A 15,302-nucleotide genomic window follows, 5' to 3' on the forward strand; every position below is an offset into this window, starting at 1 on the left:
TTAAATTAAATTCTTACTATAAGAAGAAGAAACATTGACTCCAGTATCCGAGGCCAGTTTATATATAGTAGGCAAATAATGTTGCCCAGTACCACACCTTTCCATTCTTCTGTTAAAAGTGTGGGGGGGCGGAGGGGGGGGGGGAAGAGATGGGTAGCAGACTTCGTGAAACAAAATACAGGGTTTTAGCCAGTGATACCATCATTCAGCAGTTACACTAGAGAGTACGAGTGTGTTTATTTCTCACTAATCCATATGTTGCCTGGTAGCGGTTATGGTTGGATAATGGAGGGAAAATTAGAGTGCAACTACGCTCAGAGAAGGGAGGCCTGGAGAAACAACTGTTTGGAGCTCGTCTATCTTAGAAAACATTAGTGGGGCTGAGCACCATTTGAACAATGGCGTTAAGCGACAGTGCTGATCATGACTTTGTAGTCAGTGTAGACCAAGCCAAACTGTATCAGCTAATCATTATGAAATCCTGTTGTAATGGAGGCAGTCACTTTGTGTCTAGTTTTCACTTTGTGGCTGGGAGTAGGGGTTGAAGGAGGACTCAGACCTGGATGCCCAAGTAGCCAAATAAAAGTTCCAGAAAACTGTCCAATCAATGGTTTTGAAGAAAAAAAAACCCAGCCTATTTGCAGTTATGGGGTATTGATCATATAAAATGTTCACAGCAAGAAATCATCTCTTATTCTAATATCCGAGGCATGGTATTGCTAGATAAATGGGAGATAAAGAATTTTAGGAAAAAAATAACCAAATGAAAAATAACCAAAGATGCTTGAGAGGGGAACATGAGTATCTGAGAAATGATCAGTGTTTTCTATTACTGCTAGCTCTTATTTGAGTTCTATTCATTAGCACAGATACACCTCATAGTATCTTATGTTTTCCTGGTGACCGCTGTGAAAATAAAGTGCCACTCGCAGAATTATAAACCACAATTCATTTGTTCAGTTTTCCCCCCTCTGCATATTAAAGATTTAAATGAAAAGAGAAAAGTAACCCTTTCTTTTGGCCAAGGCTGCTAGAGCGCCAGACTATAGTAGTAAGTTCAACAAAATGTTATGACAGGTTTGAGATCTAACCTCATGTTTCTCATCAGAAGACATAATACAGTTACCATCCAGAACTGCACACTTGGATAGTCATTTAGTAACCATGAACAACAGTTCAGCCAAGTGGTAATTAGCTGTAGAACAATTTATTTTTTTAGGAGACTAAATGTCAGCTACATCAGATTGTTAAATGCCTCCAATTACACTTACAGCAAGTTTTTAAATAGAAAAAAATGTTTTATGGGAATGTGTGGCTGTTCTAACTTTATGGGACCTTATTCAGTCCAACCTAATCTTGCTTTGGGACACAACTAATTTTTTGGCACCAAAAATAATGTTTCTGATCTTACACTTTCCACTTTCCTCCCCAATTTGGGTGGATCTGCCTCTTTTCAGTTGTCATATAAACTACATAGGGAATGCAGATTACATGAGGGAGATTAAACTGAGCACATTTCAGCAGATCATCTATTTCCTGCCTGAACTCCCATAATATTACTAAGGTGTGGCTCTTCAAAGATAAAGTGAAGACCAAATAGAATGGACCAGATCTTCAGCCCATATAAATATACTTAGATTCACTGAAATCAGTGGAAGAATTTTGATATATTGCAGCTGAGGATCTGGCCCAGTAAATTCAAAGTAACAAAATAACAAAATATTGATATAATAATAATAAATATATAATGATATAAAATGATATAAAAATAATGATATAACAAAATATTGATATAATTACAAATAGCTGTTATTTGTGTTTCATGTATTGCATGCTTGAGTAAATAACTTGAGAGGACTCCATGCTTGTAAAAGTAAACTGGCTCTTTATTAAGATAATCATTTACTGAGATGCTGCAGCTGCAGCTGGCATTCAAGTCCCAGGCACACAGACTAACTTCCTGATGACTCCTTCACTTTTCCCTCATGCAACCTGTTTTCTTTCATCCAGGTTCCACACAGGTTGCTACATCATTCTTTTCCACTTCTCTTTTCCAGGTCTTTCTTTGTCATTGTGTCTTCTGTACAAGCCTTTGCTGAGATCCTTGGGCAGAGGTCACTCATGCATAGCCCACCACAGGGACATGGCCTGCATTACAATCCTAATGAGACCTGTTAGACCTCATAGTCCTTCAAGTAGGCTGGTATTCAAACCAGTCTTCCACTGCTTATTTGTGTTATTGCTGATGGTGGGGACTTAATTCATTCTATTGGTTGGTGTCCTGTTGGTACTCTGTGTTGTTGCTCATAACCCTTGTTTCTTCTGAGTCTTCTAGATCAGGGCAGCTAATGGCAGAGGCACTTTCTGCGTCTTCCTGGGCCTGTTGATTGCCCTGTCTGTCCAAGTGTGTTAGCTGCAGAACAGCGACAGATAACTGTTTTCAGTTTCATCTCCACCACTGCCCTCTCTCATATAAGAGCAGCCATACTGGGTTAAACTAATGGTCCATCGACCTCACAGTGGATAGATGCTTCAGAGGGAATGAACAGAACTGGGCAAGTATCGAATGATCCATCCCATTGTCCAGTCCCAGCTGCCATCAGTCAGAGGTTTAGGAACACTCATAGCATGTGTTGTGTCCCAGACCATCTTGGCTAATACCTATTGATGGACCTATGAACATACCTAATTCTTTTTTGAAGACAGGTATACTTTTGGCCTTCACAACATGCCCTGGCAATGAGTTCCACAGGTTAACTGTGCATTGTGTGAAGAAGGACTGGCTTATGTTTATTTTAAACCTGCTACCTATTAGTTTCCATTGGAGGACGCCTGGCGTGTGTGTTATAGGAAGGGGTAAAAAATAAATAAATAAATAACCCCCCAAAAAATCCACACTTCCTTATTCACTTTCTCCACAAGGACAGTCTCATGGTTAAGACAGTTGAATGCTGCTGTGGAGTACTGAATTCTCTCCCTGCCTGTGCCACAGAGTTTGTACGTGACACTGGGCAAATCACTGAACATGTACTTTTCAGAGGTGGTCAGAATTGTGTGTTCCTCATTCTCTGGGTGCCCAACTTAAGACTCTGGGAACTGATTTGCAGATCTGCTGAGCACTCACTGCAACCGATGAAGTGAGCTGTAGCTCACGAAAGCTTCTGCTCAGATAAATTGGTGAGTCTCTAAGGTGCCACAAGTACTCCTTTTCTTTTTGCGGATACAGACTAACACGGCTGTTACTCTGACAGTTGTTACTGTGATCTAAGCAGCAAATGACTTTAAAATGTTCTCCCAGTTTCAATACATGCCAGTTTAGCTAGTCATGCCACATATTAGCTTGAATAACTTACTCATTTTAAAATATGCATACATATTGAAATGTGGAGTAACAAGTGTCATATCATCCTCAACCTTGCAGCACTAATTATATTGTTTGGGTTACCCATTTAACACATTTTTGACCGATGTGCAAAACATTAGCTTTTAATGTAGCAGCCTCAGAATTGCTGAAATTTAGTATTAGAGAAATATGTTCACACTACATTATTTAAATTAGGAGGATTTATATTTTGATGAATTATACGCACATTAATTCCCAATTTCAAGGGCACAAATGTCAACGCAGACAGCGTTGCAGGTTATGAATAAGAATGTATAAACCAGCATAATTATTAGCAATAAAGATAAGGGAAAACCAACCTGGGAAATTATAGACTAACTCACTTGGGTACATTATTATTGAATATTTTGAAACTGGAAGTGGATTAACAACATGGTCTGTCCATTAAGGATCAAAGTGTGGCGGGCCTTTCAGCAGATGAACAAAATGCACCCCCCCACACACATAGAGACTGGCTGCAATTGCAGTTCTTGTGCTGACCAGTGCTTAAGGACTGCTTCTGGGCAGCTAAAGAAGAGGGGGAGAGGAAGCAGTGAGTCATACAAAAAGAAAAGGAGTAAGTTTAAAGCCAGCATGGACTACTAGATCATCTAGTCTGACTTCACAGGCCACCAACACCAGCCAGCACCCACACACTACAAAGTTAAACGGCTATGCACCAGTTTTACTCTGTACCAGCCATTGCAATGAGATGGCCATCAAAGGGAGTGCATGCTGCACACAGTTAAACACAGTTTATTTATTTTTTAATAACCATCTTAAATATTTTCATACTTTAAATACCAGTTCTATAGCTTTCCTCCGTCCTCACAGGTTGTTTCAAAAAAGAGCCTGGCCGTATGAAATAGCGACAGCTATAGAGCAGTAGAGGAGTTCAGTTCCTGCAGCAATATCCAGCAGGTCACACACTGCAGAAAATGTAAATGATTTACTTTGCCCTGGAAGGAGAGCTGCAGCAACCAGAGCCAGAAGGGCCAGAAAAGCAGCCCAGAAAGCAGGTCAGTTCTGGGAGCAGAGTCACAGAAGCAGCCTGCAGAGCAGACCTGTCCTGGGAGCAGAGCTGTAGCAACCAGAGCCAGAGGGGCCAGAAAAGCAGCCCAGGGAGCTGGAGGCAGAGCAGCAGCAGTGCAGAGACAGAGTGGTGGAGCTGGAGCAGTCTGGAGCTCGGTGTGATGAGCAGCTGGGGAGACCAAGGGGGACCCTGGGCAGCGGACCCAGCACAGGGAGACACCTCAGCCAAGAGGCTCTACAGGCCAGGCTTGGATCATAACTCCGAGAGGGCGGGGGCGACACTGGGAAGAAGGGTCCTACCACTTAGAGCCTGACAGCGTGAGGCCACCACCAGAGCAAGTGTCCAGCCCACAGCATCCCTGCGGCAAAACCAGGGCCTGAGAAGAAGGCCTGGGACTTACAAGGAACAGACTGTGAACTGCCCTGACATTCCAGAGACACTGTTTGTGATGTTCCCTGCCACAGAGCGGGTTGATGTGTTTCCTTTAACCTTTCCCATTTTTCCTTATTCTTTTTAAAATTAATTGTTGATTAAATAACTTGCATTTGCTTTAATTTGTATGTAATGGTCAGTGGGTCAGAGAAGTGCCCAGTGCAGAGAGAGTACCCCGGAGTGGGGACACCCTAGCCCCTGTCCTAGGTGACCACAGCAGGGTTGGGGGTCGAGCCCCCCAGGAATCCTGGGCCCAGCCTTGTTGGGGTTACGAGGACTCTGCCAGCAGGAGAGTGGAAGGGGAGTCCTCAAGGGCAGGGAGGCCACTGGGTAAAGGAAGTGGGAGCGAGGATTCAGATCCTTTCATTAGCCCACTTCACCGGGGTAGTGCAGAAGCCAGGAAAGTTCCCCACAATAGTGGGACTATTCCCCCGCTTACATTTATGCTCTGTAGGGTTTTTAATTTTTGTGCATACTGTTTATGATCCTGTGCAATATTTAATTGAAATAACTGTCAGAGCATATTAAACCTTGATGGGAGATGTAGGTCTTACTCATTGTGCTCCCTTCCAACCTTCATTGTTCCAATAACAAATAGTTTACGATTACATGTCATGGACAAAGCAAGTACCCTATTTTTTTTTCCACAAGAGCTCCAGTGTTATGCTCATTGCTTTGAATTCGTCCCATAGTCTTCAGTTAATAGATCCTCTAACCAATAACTTATTGCAATACTAACAACAAATAAAGATTGTACTGACTTTTCTTAAGTTTCCAAACCTGCTCTCATCTTAGAAGATGTGGAGAAATATTTGGCAATTCAGCTGCATATGGTGGGCCAAATCCAGCAATGATGTAACTATTAACTTCCGTGCAGTTACATAGAGGACAAATCTAGCCCAATGTGTTTGGCTGAAAAACTTTTAGGATTGAGTCCCGGTCGCATTGAAATCAATAGGAATTTTACCACTGATTTTAGGAGAGCAGAATTTGTCTGTAGTTTGGAGGAATGTGATGACCTCAGTAAGGATGTATTCATCAGAGAACAAGTTGTTTACATTTCTGATTAGTAGCACAGAGTCACAATTTTGTCTCAGAATCACAGCCTATATTACAGGAGTTGAGGACAGGCAAAACTGCAGTGGGAATCCTTGAGGGAATTTTAATTGGCCAGAATACTTACGGGAATGCATAGAGCAGCAGATACACCTACCACATTAGCTCAGCTCCACCGGATGGTGTACGTTGGGTCAGGTCTATGGTTCCAGCCTTATGGACTGCTACAATTCTTGTATTGAGAGTGTGATGATTGCAATTGTGGCTGATCCATGAAGAGATCTATTTTCTGAATGGCTTTATTTGGGCTTCTTTCCCCCCAGCTCACCTCAGTACCCACTCAGGGCCAGTCATAACCTTGAACAAATACAGCAATAAGGAACAGAGTCAATCTTTGGTACAGACTGAGCATGCTCCAAAAACTTTTCTGGAAAGGGATGTAAGTAAGTTTTTGTTTGGAGTTCTCTGTTGAAGGATAAAGTAGCTTTGTAAGGGATTGTCTCTCTGTATGGTCTGGTCTGAAGATGAGGAGAGAGGCTGTCTGGGCACTCCCTTAGCACTCCTGGTAGTAGCAGTCGCTGACTGCAATGCAATGCAATGCAGTTTCAATTTCTCTTCATTTAACATTATTTTGATTCATTTTAATTTTATTTCAGTAAACCAATAAGTTACAGCCAATTGGCAGGATGGTAATTTTTTCAGATTCCTGTGCAAAATGCTTGCTACTTACCTTTTAAAAAAGTTACAATCAACTTTAAATGGAGCTGCAAATAGTTTTTAAAAAACCTATAGCTGAACATCTCAAATATCAACAGCAAGAGAAGTAGTCAGTGCACAAAATTACACACTCATTTTCTTTTTGTTTGGGTCCCTTGAAGTCACAGATCCCCAGGCCTTGTTCTTGGAAATGTTAGTAGTATAGTCCATGCTAGCACATCACAAGTTTCACAGAGATGGTCTGTAGAGATTCAAGCTTTTATTTCCACCAATTTATGGTATTATTTTGCAAAAAAAAAAAAAAAATCCAGAAAATTCCAGTCCTAGTTGCAAAAACTCAAAAGCTGATGTCTCATTCCCTGATCGGATGGTGAGATAAAAACAGCTCTCATTTTGGCTCAACATTTCAAATCTTTGACAAGAGATTGGGTCACCATCTGATTGGCACTATATTCTGAGGTATTCAGTCAAAAAAAAAATCTAAACACAGTCACCTTCCCAAGATAATATCATATTATTTTTATTGTGGTTGTGTAATTTGATGCTTTTGAAAACCTAAATGGTTTTATCAGCTCATTTTCTAATTTATGTAGTCAAACCATATTTCAATACCATTTTTACCTTTTTATATCCTATACGATCAGTTGCTATTGTTGAGGATATTTCATAAACTCTATTAAACTAAATTTCAACTTTTGAATTTTATTTTTTTAGTTAAGCATTCAAAATTAAAAGAACCCTAGGAAATGTGGTACAGGTGAGCAGTAGCTTACCAAAGATTTGTTTTATATCTCACAGGGTATTCAGAAAGTCTTAATTCATGTTTGGAAAGTCATAAGATCATTGCATGAATGATGGTATATCTCAGAAAGTATAAAATATTACTAAAGAATGCTGGGCATTGCAATCTACTCAGTCATTGTTCAGCCACTAGACAGATGTTGGGTACTGCTGGCTTTCAAGCATAAGCTTTAGATTCGATGTGCTTAGGTTCCCCTCCTCCCCTCCCCGCCCCCAAAAAAGAAATCCACAGATTTGAGTCCCAGTAGGGTCAATTAAATCTTTTGCTATTCTGAGGGTCTGGACTGTTTTTTAATAATACTTTTTCAGATGACACCTTAAAATCCAGAAGTCTTGTCCATACTTCAGAGATATTATTGGACTAGTGGATGGGGGAAGCAGTAGATTTGATGGATCTCAATTTTAGTAATGCTTTTGGCACAATTCCACATGACATTCTCATAAGCAAACTAGAGAAATGTGGTCTAGATCAAATTACTGTAAGGTGTGTGCAAAACTGGTTGAAAGACTGTCCTCAAACAGTAGTTACCAATGATTCACTATCAAATTGGGAGGATGTAGTTCTTGGGGAGTCTCACAGTGGTCAATCCTGGGCCTGGTACTACTCAATATTGTCCTTAATGACTTGGATAATAGAGTCAAAAGTATGCTTCTAAAAATTTGCAGATGACAACAGGCTGGGAAAAGTTGGAAGTACTTTGGAGAACAGGATTAGAATTAAGGCCAATTCTCTAATTTGCCTAAAACAGACAAGTGCAAACTAGAACACTTAGGATGGAAAAATCAAATGTATAACTACAGAATGGGGAATAACTGGATAGGTGGTAGTACAGATTAAAAGGATGGGAGGTATAGTGGATCACAGATTGAATGAGCGTCAACAAATTGATGCAGTTGATAAAGAGGCTAATATTCTGAGGTGTATTAATAGGATTTGTTGCAAGACATGGGAAATAATTGTCCTGTTCTACTCAGCATTAGTGAGACTTCAACTGGAGTATTGTGTCCAATTCTGGGCACCCCACTTTAGGAAAGATGTGGATGAATTGAAGAGAGTCCAGAGGAGAGCAACAAAAAATGATAAAAAGTTTAGAAAACCTGACCTATTAGAAAAGGTTAAAACCTAGGCATGTTCAGGTCTTGAGAAAAGAAGATTGAGGGGAGACCAGATAAGTCTCCAATTATGTTAAGGGCTGTTCTAAAGGAGACAGTGATCAATCGTTCTCAATGTCCACTGAAGGTAAAACAAGAAGTAATGAGCTTACTGCAGCAAGGAAGGCTTAGATTAGATAGAAAGTTTTTTCCTAACTATAAGGATATTTAATCTCTGGAACAGGCTTCTGAGGATGTTATAGAATCTCCATCATTGCAGGTTTTTAAGAACAGGTTGGTCAATTACCTGCAGCGATGGTCTAGGTTTATTTGGCTCTGCCTCAGTGGACGGGGGTGGACTAGACGATCTCTTAAGGTGTCTTCCAGTCCTACATTTCTATGATTCTATTATAGAGCCCATGCACTTTTAAAAGAGGCTTGTTTCAGTATTCCCCTCCCCAAACTGTTACTCAGTGTACAGTGTGTTGGATATCATCCATAGTTCCACCTCAGTGGTGGCAATTTTTTTTAGTGGTTATATCTTTTTTGGGGATTTTTAAGGCAATTATCACCACGGTATCAAAGGTCAGGCATTGTAATTATATACTGCCTTAGAATTCATTGGGATGAAAAGTACAATATGAAGGTGCATCATAGTTACTGCTAATTCAGTCCTTAAAACTGCATCTACTACTAGTGATAAATTTTCACCTCCACCCTCTGCAATCAAAACACACAGTAACAGATAAATAATACTGAATTTTCATGTGTTTTATCTGTTCTTTGTACCGACAAAAAGCTAAAGTTTACATTGTAGTTTTTCTGGTATCTTACACTATCACTAAATTCACTCTAATAACATCATGGTTTTTTTTAATTAAAGACATTCCTGAATTTTTAAAAGGTTTAATAGGGGAGGAGGTGGCAACAAGGAAGAAAAATTGATAAATGTTGCCTTCATCCTGACACAGAGTACAGCTTTTAAGAACTTGACTGTTTCAATGAAAACCTGACAGGAGGTCAGCAACCCTACATGTGCCTATGTACATATGGCAGTTTGAGTTTATTCTAACTGTCATAGCTTGTTATGACAGATTTTTCTTTGTGGTTATGCCTGTTAACTACTCCTGCTCACATTGTTCTTCATAATGCTCTGGAGAGCTAGCCTATCATTTCAAGTGTGAAGAAATTATAAAGGGGACTATAAAGAATTTCAGAGTACAGGAAATAGAGGTCATTGTAAAATGACTTTCTTTCTTGAGGCTCTTGGTTAAAAAAAGTTTTATGTTTACCAAGTCAGAAAAAAAACTCCCCTTACAAATTGCACTTCAGAGTCAGAGTCAATGTGTTGATGCCATTCAAGGACATGCAGTTTTATTTTCTCAATTAAAAAAAGTGAATGCATTTTTCCCCATTAAGGACACATTGAAAGGTAGAAGAATTGCATAAAAGTGCCATTTTGGCTTAGGTTTTTAATATTATACATAATAGGGGGTCATTTATTATTATACCTTGAAAACCTAAAAATTTACTCAAATGTGGAAGTTTCCATTGTTTTATGCCCTAGCTTATGTTTTATGGCCAATTCACTGTATTAGGTTAAATCTCTGGTATATTCTTTGGAAATAAGCATTTGTTTATACTCTGTGACTGCAGAATAAGGAATGTACAATTTCATCCTCAGTACAATAATGTGGCCAAAATTACTCAAGTTTGATAGCTCAGGAAATAGTTTTCCGACCAGCAATGTGTACCTAAGGGGTTCTCAAATGAGTGGATACCATTGTGTTTGGTGTAATAATATTTACATTTGGAGGCAATTTAGAATACAAGTGCTTCATTAGAACAGCTGTACTTAGAATCCTCTAAGTTACATGAAGAACTCTACCCATAGTCAGATACTAGTTGCCCTCAGTGGGTCTGTGCTGATTCCTACAAGCTGAGGAAATGGCCCAAAGTCTGTATGGAAGATAGATTAGAGAAAGTCTGTGTGCTTGTATATATGTGTTCTACTATGTTTGTTAGCTTTCAACTTGAAACAGCTTTTATGTTTTGTGGTGATCTTTCCCTTAGTTAGCCCCTTATAACAGCTCCATTCCCAAGAAAGCAAACCTCCACCTTAACAGGATTTCTTTTACCTTGTCATCATACCAGTATCTGTACAGAGATAATAATTGGTCCACATATTCTATAGGAGTGATTTCTTGAAACATTACCAGACCAGGGAATCGGTACTACTGGTGGAAATAGAATGAATCTTAGTAGTACTGCATTCTGAATTGCTTCACTTCCAAATATCATGCACTGATCATCAAGCATACTGTGTCATCATGAACATTTATATTAGTTCAGTGTAATCAGTGGAATTAACTGAGGGCAGATGGTGAAGACATAGGATGGCACAGATTTATATTACATGATAAATATACATGGAGCTTGCCAGTGAAATAAAAGAAAATGTCTTTGGCTTCAAAGAGTTTACAGTCTAGGATTCTGATCTTGTGTATACTCACTGCCTGAACAATTTTAAATCGCATGAATAGCCCAATTAAAGTCAATGGACAATATTGTGACATCAGTTTTTATGCAGATCTTCCACTGACATTAATGGGGACTTCTGTACAAAACCGGATGGCATGATATGGCCTAATGGAAATAGTCCCAATGTGTAGTGTGAGCAAGACCAGTTTCTAAATTAGGATGTGACATAAAAGATGGTGTTGACATTGGGTAATATGTGGGTAGGGACAGGGAGGAGAAGGGGACAGATATAAGGTCTTGAAGTTGGTTAGGTTGGTGTCTTGAAAACTGTATTTTTAAAAAAAAGTTATACTTGTGCTAAAGAGAGAAAATTCAAGTTATATGCTTCATGAAAGATAGTTAAAAGTAGACACCTGAATTTATAAACAGAAACAGACACATTGAATATTCGCACTAAGATATTGCAGTAACTGGAATTACATAAACGCTAAGATAGAAAGCACTTCTCAGCTCTATATAGCATCACTTCTCAGTACTGCACTGCTGGTCTGGCTGTGGGAGGGCAAAGGTTCCATCTCCCTGCATCCATAGTCTCATAGTCAAGAGTGATAGAATACTTGAGTCTCCTTTAAAAGGCCACAGCTTGGATGGATGGTGTTGTGGTTACAGCACTGGCCTGCAACTCAGGAGATCTGGTTTCAATTCAGTGATCTGCAACATGTTTTCTGTGTGACCACGGGCAAGTCACTCAGTCTATCAGTAAAATTAGGACAATACAATTTCCTCACTGTGGTGAAGAGCAAAAATATATTCAAGATTGTGAGATAATAGATGCTATGGTGGCAGGGGCCATAAAAGTACTGAGAGGTGAGTTTTAGATTGTGTAGCAACAGATCATACTACTTGGCAATAGTTATTATAATAAATAAAATTCAATACATTCTAGTTTAAAACCCAGACTCAAAATAGCCTCCATGATCACGGACATTATGAATTCTCCAAGTGAAATCTTACCCGACATGGAAGAACAGAACTATGTGAATGAAATAGATTCCAAACTTGGATAAACACAGCAAGAGAATGGACACAACGGAGCAAAAAAAGTGAGTGAACTGGGAGACAGAATTTGAAAGAGACAGGAAATTAAAGATTAGAAAAATGTTGATTTTTAAAAAACTTGTTAAGATGAAAGATTTTAGAAAGCCGAATTAGACATTCAAGTCTCAGAATGCTCAGAGTAGAAGGAGGAACTGAAGAAGGGAGAACAATTGTTTTTGTTCAAAAATTGTAAATCCCAACTTGTAAGGAGACAAGAATAAACCTGTTTTTGAACTAGAATCAGATTCTGAGCTTTTAACAGCAAGAGCTAAGGAAAATGTACCTCCTTGGTTTCTTATTAAATACCTGATATTTAAGATAAGGAGTAAATTCTCATAGACACAGAATTGTGTAGATGGAAGGAGAAATCACTTTTCAAGATAACTATTTAAGAATAAATATTAATTGATGTAAGATACTAATACAATAGTTTAATGGTAGGAAAAAGTCAAGTAATCTTTTCTACTCAACTAGAGTCACTCATGCATTAGGGAAAAGAAGAAAGGCCCTCTCTGGGATCAAAACTGAATCTGCCTTTGTGATGCTGTATGATTTAATACAGCCATTTATATAAAATTGATATTACCACTGTTAAACAATTGCAGCAAATCTTGTACAAAGCATGTCATGTAATATGACAATGGAAAAGTTATTTGCTAAGTATGATTATCTTGTTTATATGCATGTATCATTTTTGTATCAGAAGTTATGAATATTGTCTATGCACTGGTATCTTATACATGTGCTCTATTCCTGGGTAACACCCACCAGATAAGATTTACATCAAGGCCAGACAGATATGTATTGATGGCCCATAATTTAGCTCTCACAATGGACCATAGAAGAAATTCATTCTGCCCAGGTAGCTCTTCCTGAAAAATCCAGGTAGCTCTTCCAGGTAGCTCTTCCTCAAAAGAGGCCAATTGCTACCCCTGAGAGACATGAAGCCATGTAAAGACATGGGATATGCTCATGTGACCCTGGACTCCATCTTGGGCCAGTAACTTTCCACACACTGGGCTGTGAGCTTTGTTTGAAACAGTAAATTTCCAGGCACATGGAAGGAGTATAAAAGACCCCTGAGATATCTCCATTTTTCCTCTCTCCTGCCCTGAATATCTGGATTGTGGATTTACAACTAAAAGGAGCATAATGAACTATGGACTGAGGACCTTCCAATCTCTTGGAAGTGACCAGAGAGACTTTACAAGCCCGCCGTCTATACTATCACTGCTATACATTTGATACAAGGACTTTTCAATTATTGTATGTATCTAGAGTAACAGCCGTGTTAGTCTGTATTCATCTGCATCCGATGAAGTGAGCTGTAGCTCACGAAAGCTCATGCTCAAATAAATTGGTTAGTCTCTAAGGTGCCACAAGTCCTCCTTTTCTTTTTGTATGTATCTATCTAATTACCCATTAACAACTTATTATTTATTTCATTATTAAACCTTTAGCTTTTAGTTACTGAAGGATTGCCACCAGCATGACTGGCACCAGCATAATTATTGGGATTATTGAGTTATATATTGACCTGGGTAAATGGCTGATCTCTTGAGATTTGAAGGACCCTATATTTGATTAAATTGCTTTTCAGTAGCCATTCATCATGGAGTTCAGTGTCTGGGTGATGAGACAAAGGCTGGAATCCCTAAGGAAATGGCACCTCTGACTTCTTGTTAACCAGTGTGGTGAGACAGAAGTTTACTTTTGTCATTAGCTTGGTATAATCTAATGATAGAATAACCACCATTTGGGGGTGAATCTGCCCTATTTCTCAGCAGTTTGTCCCGAGTCTGGTATTCTCAGCTGTGACCCATTGGGGCATGGTGACAACCTTTCAACGAAGCCCACCTAATAAAACTTGAACCCAACCAATTGCTATGAGAAAAATACAGATTTTTTCCACATATCTAGATCAGGTGGAAAAAAATGGGATTTTCAGACTAATCCTGCTAGGTGCTGAACCCCCTTCACTCACTGAATGGGAGAGGAGCAGATGGGGACACTTCACTTCATAGGATCAGGATAAGTGAGCTAAATTCAGGAAATGTTTATTTCATCCTGATCATATAAGGCAGTGCCTCTCAACCTTTCCAGATTACTGTAGCCCTTTCAGGAGTCTGATTTTGTCTTGCGTATCCCAAGTTACACCTCACTTAAAAACTAGTTGCTTACAAAAATCAGACATAAAAACACACACACAAAGTGTCACAGCACAGTATTACTGAAAAAAAAGCGTACTCTCTCATTTTTACCATATTATAAATCAATTGGAATATAAATATAGTACTTACATTTCAGTGTATCATATATAGCCAAGTATATACAGGTCATTCTACGAAATTTTAGTCTGCACTGACTTCGCTAGTGCTTTTTATGTAGCCTGTTCTAAAACTAGGCAAATATCTGGGTGAGTTGGTGTATTCCCTGGAAAACCTCTGCGTACCTCCTGGGGTAAAGCATACCCCGGTTGAAAACCACTACTCTAAGGCATTGATCTCCTTCAGCTTCCATTCACTGTAATGGAAATGGAGGGTGACCAGTATCTGTTAGGAGTACTGTAAGAAAGTCAATGTGAGTATATTCATGTTGGTGGGACTACTAATACGACTTTGTAGGATCTGGCTGGTGCTGTTCTCAGAAGACGAGTAGAGAGAGATCTGCTTCCCACATGACTAAATTCTGTTTCTTACTCGTATTTTACCAAGTCCTATTAATTTTGGAAATACTCAATGTAATTATAGAATTATTAGTGAATCTTGCAAAAAGATGCAGAATGAGGGGATTCTTTAGTCAGGGATAGTGGCTTTGTCCATATCCAGTTAATTTAATTATTGGCTAGTAATGGGTTTAATGACCTCGCAGATTTGAACCTTCTTCCGAGTCTGGCAATCAAAATAGTCCTCTTATGAATCAATACGGAGACCTTTGCAGTCATGTTATTCTAGCTGCCAGAAACATGACAAGTAGGACACAGAAGATATTTCTCCAACTTCATTGTAATTAAGAGATCCACAGAGCACAGTCTTTCCCAACAATGGACAAATTTATATTGGGCTAAATTGTGGCTTTGCCTCAAGCATGGTCTATGGGGTTACACCTAGCCACATCAGAGAAGGAATGTGCCTGATAGGGGGAGTCAAGGACGCAGTTTTACCTTTCAGATTGCGATGCTCGGACACCCATTTATTTGTGCTCACATTT

The sequence above is a fragment of the Lepidochelys kempii genome, chromosome 1, assembly GCF_965140265.1.
Source record: "Lepidochelys kempii isolate rLepKem1 chromosome 1, rLepKem1.hap2, whole genome shotgun sequence".
Classification (NCBI taxonomy): Eukaryota; Metazoa; Chordata; order Testudines; family Cheloniidae; genus Lepidochelys; species Lepidochelys kempii.